Source organism: Gracilinanus agilis, chromosome 5 (genome assembly GCF_016433145.1).
Source record: "Gracilinanus agilis isolate LMUSP501 chromosome 5, AgileGrace, whole genome shotgun sequence".
NCBI classification, from domain to species: Eukaryota; Metazoa; Chordata; class Mammalia; order Didelphimorphia; family Didelphidae; genus Gracilinanus; species Gracilinanus agilis.
The window spans coordinates 234,914,161-234,921,923 of record NC_058134.1 but is presented as its reverse complement, the minus strand read 5'-3'; positions in this window follow the sequence as shown (position 1 = coordinate 234,921,923).

Sequence of the window (7,763 nt, the reverse complement as noted above, 5' to 3'; positions counted from 1 at the left end):
GCCGCCGCCGCCCCCGCCGCGACCAGCGCGACCCCTAGCGGCCGCGGCCTCGCAGCAGGAGCGAGGGGCGGGGCGGTCTCCAGGGAGATGCGGAGCGCCCCGCCCCCCAGCGCTGCATCTGCCCATCGCACTGGGGAGAGAAATCTGGAGTCCGGGCTGGGGACGGCGGCGGTAGCAGCAGCGAGCACTGCCCCCACCCCACTCCAAACCGAGACCCGGAGCTCCTGGCCGGGAGAGAAAATAGCTTGTCATAAAGGTCCTGGGACCCCTAAGGCCATGTAGCCCAATTCCCTCGTCTTACAGATGGGGAAACTGAGGCCAAAGAAGTTAAGTGAAGATATAAAAAAGGCAGAGGATTTTCACCTTAAAGCTGGTAGGGTCTCCAGAGACCATATAAAACCACCCTCTCGTTCTACAATTTGGGAAACTGAGGCGTAGGGAATTTAAGTGACATAAAGAGGTCATAGGATTTTCATCTTAAAGGTGGTAGGGTCTCTAGAGGCCAAATAGTGCAACTCTCTCACGTTACAGTTGGGTAAACTGAGACCCAGGAAGAGAAAGTGAATTCCCAGATACACAGTAGTAACTCCCTCTGCCTTCTAATCTAAGGCTCTTTTCACTGAATAATACAGTGAGGAAGACATTTTTCCTGCTCCTAGAAAAAGGACCCCCGTAAACATTAATTTATATTAATCAATCAACAAGCCTTTATTAATATAAGAAGCAGGTTTCAAATATCACCTCAAACCCATACTGGCTGTGATACGATGTGCAATGTCGCATCCTCTCAATTCTCTAGGCAACTCATAAGAATCAAGAGTGGAGAGAATGTGCCAACAGATCTAGTCTCTAAATCTACATAATGTTATCTTTTCATCAACAGCCTATTTAAGCACTTATTATGTGCTAGGAGTACCGAGACAAAGACAGAAATAATCCTGATGTTCAGTGCCTAGCTAACAGACCTCAGGTTTGTTCTCACAGAACTGGAGGAAGGCCAGTCTGTCTCTTCATTCCACAGAGATGGAAACTGAGGTCCAGAGGAAATTCGTGATTTGCCCAAATTTGGGCAGATTGCAAGCAGAATCCTTCCTCCCAGACATCTTCCCTGATCCCACCCACTTGAAAACTGCTGTTGCTTTCATCCAGCTCAATTCGTCTTTTGCTGTAGTTAGTAAGTTGCTTAAATGGCCAGAATGAAGGACAGCATTGTAAAAATCATTAGACTTGGCATCAGGAGACCTGTCCATCTTTGTACCACTCTGGACCTCGGTGTCTTCCTCCAGGAAATGGAGTGTTTAGTCTAACCTCTAAGGTCCCTTGTAGTTCTCAACCTACGAATGAATAAGTGGATATTATACTTAAAATGAGGCATTATTAATGCTCTGAGAGCAGGAACTGTAACTTTTTTAAACGTTCATAAGCCCCAATAGCCTGGCAGCTGTGGGGTGCAGTGGACAGAGCACTGGGTCTGGAGTCAGAAAGACTCATTCCTGAGTTCAAATCTGACCTCAGACACTTACTAGCAGTATAACCCTGGGCAAGTCACTTCACCCTGTTTGCCTCAGTTTTCTCATCTGTAAAATGAGCCAGAGAAGGTGATGGCAAACCACTCCAGGATCTTTTCCAGGAAAAGCCCAAATGGAGTCACTAAGAGTCAGACACAGTAAATGGGGTCAGGAAGTAACAGATACATCTGAAAATGGCTGGACAAAAACAGGACCCCAGTGGCCTGCTACAGTGCACAGACAAGATTTAATGAGTGTTTCTTGAATTGATATATAGAGCTCAGATCAAGTATTATGAGTCCTGCCCTCCTGAAGTTTCCAGTCTAGTAGAAGGAAAAGCTACAGGGACAACCTTTGTTTGTAGCATCATATAAGAATGCTTCCTGAGGTTAAAGGCATCCAACTTCCTCTTTAAGATCACCCTTTATCTAGCAGCACTCACTAGTTTATTTTAATTGTTGGATAAGAAAACTAAAACGTAACTGGAGTTCTTCCTTTTTTTTATTGTAGTAATAAAAAGGGAAATTGAGGAATGTAAGATTGGGTTTTAAAGAATGGGCAGGAAAGTTGGAAAGGGGAAGGAAGGATATTTGGAATGACCTAAGCTAAGGTATTTTGGGAAAGAGGATGCAGGTTCTCTTAGGAAGGGACAGAGAATAGTTTGGTTTGGCTGCAGTCTTAAGTCTGTTTAGTTGAATCATTTTTCAGTTTTTGCCCCACTCTCCATGACCCCATCTGGGATTTTGTTGGCAAAGATACTGGAAGTGATTTTTGCCATTTCTTGCTCTAGCATATTTTACAGATGAGGAAACTGAGGCAACCAGAGTGAAGTGACTTGCCCAGGGTCCCACAGCTAGGTAGTATCTAAGGTCGGATTTGAACTCAGGCACTTGAGCCTTCCAGATTTCAGGTCCAGCACTCTATCCAACTAGCTACCCCCTATCTATGACTTTGGTTGGGCAAGTCACTTCTCTCTGCACCTCAGTTTCATCAGCTCTAAAATGAAAGTGTAAGACTGGATGGCTTTTGAGATCCTTCCCATCTCTAGAGCTATGATCCTATTAGGATCCTCCTCTCACTTGTGCAGAAGCCAGCATAAAGAGGACAGATGAAAGTAATTATGTATATAAGACCCCAAATTAAAGACCTTTGCCTGAAGCATCCAGGTAATGGAGCTTTTAAAAATCCTAACTGCTTCAATTTTCCACTTTCTTTTACATAGACACAGATTGAAGATCAAGGACCTCTACGATTCCTAAGGGGCTTTAAGGAAGTGGGGGGGATTCTTTTCTTTTTAGGGGGTAGCTGTTTCTTTCAATTCTCACCTTAAAAAAAAAAAGAATTTAAAAAACTTCTCACCTTCTCTATTCTCCACTTCTGAAACCAACTCAGGAATGAACTACCTAGTAAAAGTGGGAAAATAGCATGAAAATGACCCAGTTTGGTTTCCCACCAACAAGGATAAAAGCATAAAGTTAAAACCAAACTAAAGAGGAGATGACTGAGGAGTGGGGGCGGGGGGGGGGGGAGGTGTCAGGCTGGGGCTAGGAATGCGGAAAACCTAAACAATGGGAAATATTTAAAGGACACAAAACACCAGGTGAAAAACACAATGAAAATCTCAATTATCCCCACTTTAATTAACTAAATCATAGAAGTCAAAATGGATGGTTCAATTCACATTCCAAGTAACGCCAAGAGGAAATTCAGCAATTGTCCAAGGAACCATTACTTCCTTTCTTTCTCCAGCCCCCTTCCTTTACAAAATGTTGATTTATGCTTACAGTTAATTTAATTCTCTTCTTTTGTTGGCTAAAGTTCAATTAGAATACAAAACACTCCCCAACTATCCACCTTAAAGTTGTCACTTTCCTTCTGTTGACTATCTCCAACATAACTGTCTATGTCTTGTTTGTACTTGGTTTTTTGTTTTGTTTTTTGCCTTTCTTTATAACCCCAAAGTTTAGTAAAATGTCTGGCATATAGTAAGAACTTAATAAATGTTTGTTTGATATCCAATTCAGGACAACAAATATATTTTCATAATATTCTTAATAAATAGACTTGACCATGTCACTCAACAGTCTTCAGTAACTTCCTATTACCTCTAGGATAAATATAAATTCCTCTTGTTATATAGCAAGCTATTAATAAAGTAAAACAATATTTATTATTACATAATAATTATTTATCATTAAGTATGATTTAATTATACAATTGTATCTTATATAATTATTAATTAAAATAAATATTTTATAATAAGTAAAATAATAAAATAAAAATAAAATATTATCCTTCATTCATCCAAGATTGTTGTTGTTCAGTGTTTTAATCAGATCTGACTCTTCATGACCCCATTTGGGGTTTTATTGGCAAAGATCCTGGAGTAGTTTGCCATTTTCTTCTCCAGAACATTTTACAGATGAAGAAACTGAGGCAAGCAGGGTTTAGTGACTTGCCTAAGCTAGTAAGTATCTGAGGCCACATTGGAACTCCGGAATCTGAGTCTTCCTGACTCCAGGCCTGGCTTGCCCCTCTATATACCATACCACCTAGCTGCCCACACACTTCTCTGCTTGGTAGTCAAAGTCTTTCACAGTCTTGCTCCAGCTTCTCTTTTCAGAGTCCAGTCCTCTGATCCAGTGATGCTGGCCTCCATGCCCTTCCTTGAATAAGCATTCCACCTCCTGACTAAGCATTTTGACTAGCTGTTCCTCACACCAATCCCTCTTCACTTTCACTTCCCTGGCTTCCTGGGCTTCCTTCAAGTCCCAGCTAAAATCTCATCATCCATAAAAAAGCCTTTCCTAACCCCCTTCAAGGCTATTGCCTTTCCTCTGTTGATGCCCTCCCACTTATCTTGTATCTTGCTTGAAAATAATTGTTTGCCTGTTCTTTTACCCTTAGACTGGGAACTCCTAGAGAGCAAAGAAGGTCTGTTGACTTGCTTTGTATCCTCAATGTTTCATGCTTATTGATTGAATGTACAAGATCCTGAGCTGGGCTCCGCTAAGTCGTTGCTCCTTGTAGTGGAATCAAAGTGTATAGAATGAATGAATGAATGAATGAATGAATGAATGAATGAATGAATGAATGAATGAATGAATGAAATACCTGTGGCTTTAGCACCTGCAGGAGGAGTTTTGCCAGCCTGCATCTCCACAGGGCTTTGTTCCCAGCAAAGGAAAGATGATGACTGAGCACCCTGAGCTGGAAGCAGTGCTGTTTCTAAGGCTCTTGGGTTCAAGTTCCTGGATTGTCCCCAGCAGAATCCAAGGGAAACAGTAGTCACTGTGGTGCTGGCAGTGGTTTGACTTATTAGGCACATTCTACCTCAGATCTTTCCCTCAGGGTACCTTATTTCAACCAGGGTAATTTTTTTGGCCCCATATGTGGAGTAAGACTATATCCTAGAACTGTGTTGGTGACGCTGTGACATGGGTGTTGGGGCAGCACCAGGGGGGCTGCTCTGTTCCCCCTCTCCAGAGCTCCCAAGGACATTTTTCGCATGTCCCATCCCTCTGTCCAGCCACCCAAGGCAAGCACTTTCTCCCTCTGCTGTCTGGGGACTCACAGGCAGCTTGAAGCTGCAGTCTGGGCACAAGATCTCAAAAACTTTTGCCAACTCTGCCCTAGGACGGTGATGGCAAACCTATGACACGTGTGTCAGCACTGACATGCATAGTCATTTTCGATGACACACAGCCACATACAGAGAAGTATGGGGCCACATGCCGAGGATGAAGCATTTGCTGTATGTAGTATAGTGTAGACACTCTACGCACTATAGATGACAATTCTATCTATATAATTTACCTATTTTGGTTTATTCAATGCAGTTATATATTACAATTATACATTTTTGTTATTTAAACTAAAGATATTGTGAAATTATGGTTTTTTCCTTGAAGTGACACACCACCCGAGTTATGCTCAGTTTTTTGGTGAATTTTGACACACCAAGCTAAAAAGGTTGCCCATCACTCCCTATGATGTCCATCAGTTGGGGAGTGAATGAACAAGTGGTGGTACATAATTGTAATGGAATAATGTTGTGCCATAAGAAATGATGAATAGGATGATTTAAAAAAAAATTTGGAAAGACTTTATAGGAACTGATGCAAAGTGAAGAGAGCAGAACTAGGAGATCATTATACACAGTAACAGCAATATTGCATGATGATCAATTGGGAATGATAGCTATTATCCGCAATATAGTGATCCAAGAAAACTCCAAAGGATTCGTGATGAAAAATGCTATCCATTGCCAGAGAAAGAACTGAAGGAGTCTGAATGCAGATCAAAGTATAATATTTTTTCACTTGATTTTCTTCGTGAGTATTTTTGGTCTTCTTTCACTATATGAGGAATAGCACATGTATAACCCATATCAACTTGCTTACTGTCTCTAGGAGGGGAAAAGAGAGGGAAGGAAGGAAATTGGAACTCAAAATGTGAGAAAAGAAATGTTTTAAAAGGCTTCTGCATGTATTTGGGGGAAAATAAAATATTACTAAAAAAAAAAAAAGGATGTACTTCAGGCACATTCCACCTCCCATCTTTCCCTCAGGGTGTACCTTGTTTCAACCAAGTAAGCTTTCTTACCCCATATGTGGCAGTTGTTTGGCAATTGGTAAGAATATCTGGCCCCTTCTCTAAAGGAGTCACTTGCCCAGATGATGGCTGTGAAAGCTGGGCTGGAAGCAGGATTTGTGGGCTTGGGAGGGGTTGGGGTAGGATGTTAGCATTCCCAGGGCTCCCTTACTCACCTATCTGCTTGTTGGTGGTACTTGGTGTGATGTAACCATCCGGTGATGAGGAAGATGAGTTTATCCCCTCGCAGTGATTTTTTTCCCCTCAATCATGGCTCTACTTGGTTTCAGAATAAGCTTCATTTGAAAAATTATATATATATATATGTATATATATATACACATACATATATATGCATATGTATATACATCCCTGGTTTTGATAAAGAAACCCAATGCTTTTTTATTTTTCTAAATTAAAAAAAGAAATAGAAACCACAGCAGAAAGTAGCATCATTTTCAAGTCCCTTTTCCAACACAAGTACCACATCATGGGCCTTACTTAATAAAAAGGTATCAAATAATAATAATTAAGGTAACCTAAAAGAGCAGGCTGAGACGTCTTATTGGGTCAGTATTTGCAGCTTCCTTTTCAGATCACATTGTCTCTAGTACAAATCAAAAGATTATCCTAATTGCCAGCCACAGAAACGAAAAAGTAACCTCTATTCTTCCTACTTTAATTGCTGCAATAAAAGTGTGGCAATTAGAGGATAATTTTATTGATGATAAATGAAGGATAGACTCCCAACTAGTTTTTTTTTTTTTGTGGCTTTACAGAAGCCTGAAAGAGCCATACGTAGGCCATTATTATTTTACTCAAGAAAGGACTATATGATGTGTAGAAGCAAAAGGGAAGAAGGCTTGTTCTGATTTCTAATCTAATCTTTGTTGCAGGATTAATAGTGTTGTAATTTTTTCCACGTCTTGATATCTAATCAGCTTTTTGATTTGGTTGGATTTTTTTTCTCTGACTTTGTAAAATTTCCAAGAAATCTATGATTTCAGGAGTTTGGCTCCTCCTTCTACCTGTACAGGTCACAACTCCTTTGACCCTTTAGGTACTTTAGGTACTTTCTCTGCTTCCAGTGTCTTCCCTGCAGCTGCCAAAAAATGTTATATTCTTAATAAACGGATTTGACTATGTCACTCAACAAACTTCAATAGCTCCCTTTTACTTCATTTCAATACCAACCCTTCTCCCTGGCATTTAAAGTCTTTCTTGGTCTGGTTCCAGCTTATTTTTCCACTTCATGTTACTTCCCTTCACACACACATTCCAGCCAAACTGGTTTATTTGCAGTTCCATGAAATTTAGATTCCTCCCTCCATGCCTCGTCTATGTTGTCTGTCATGCCTGGAATGTCATCCTCTCTCCCTCATGGAATCTCTGACTTCCTTCAGACTTCTTGTGGGAATCCTTTTCTGATCTCGCTTGTTACTAACGTTCTCTCCTTTCTCAAATTATCTTGTATTTGCTTGTCTGCTAACAGGCTATGAGAGCCAGCATGGAATAGTAGAGAGAGCTGTCTCAGAATCACAAAGACCGTGGTTCAAATCCCGTCTCTACCACTTACTGACTATGTGACACGGGGAAAATTGCTTAACCTCTCTGTTCTAGGCAGCTTTCTAAGACTATTAATTGAACAGAAGGTGAAAACTT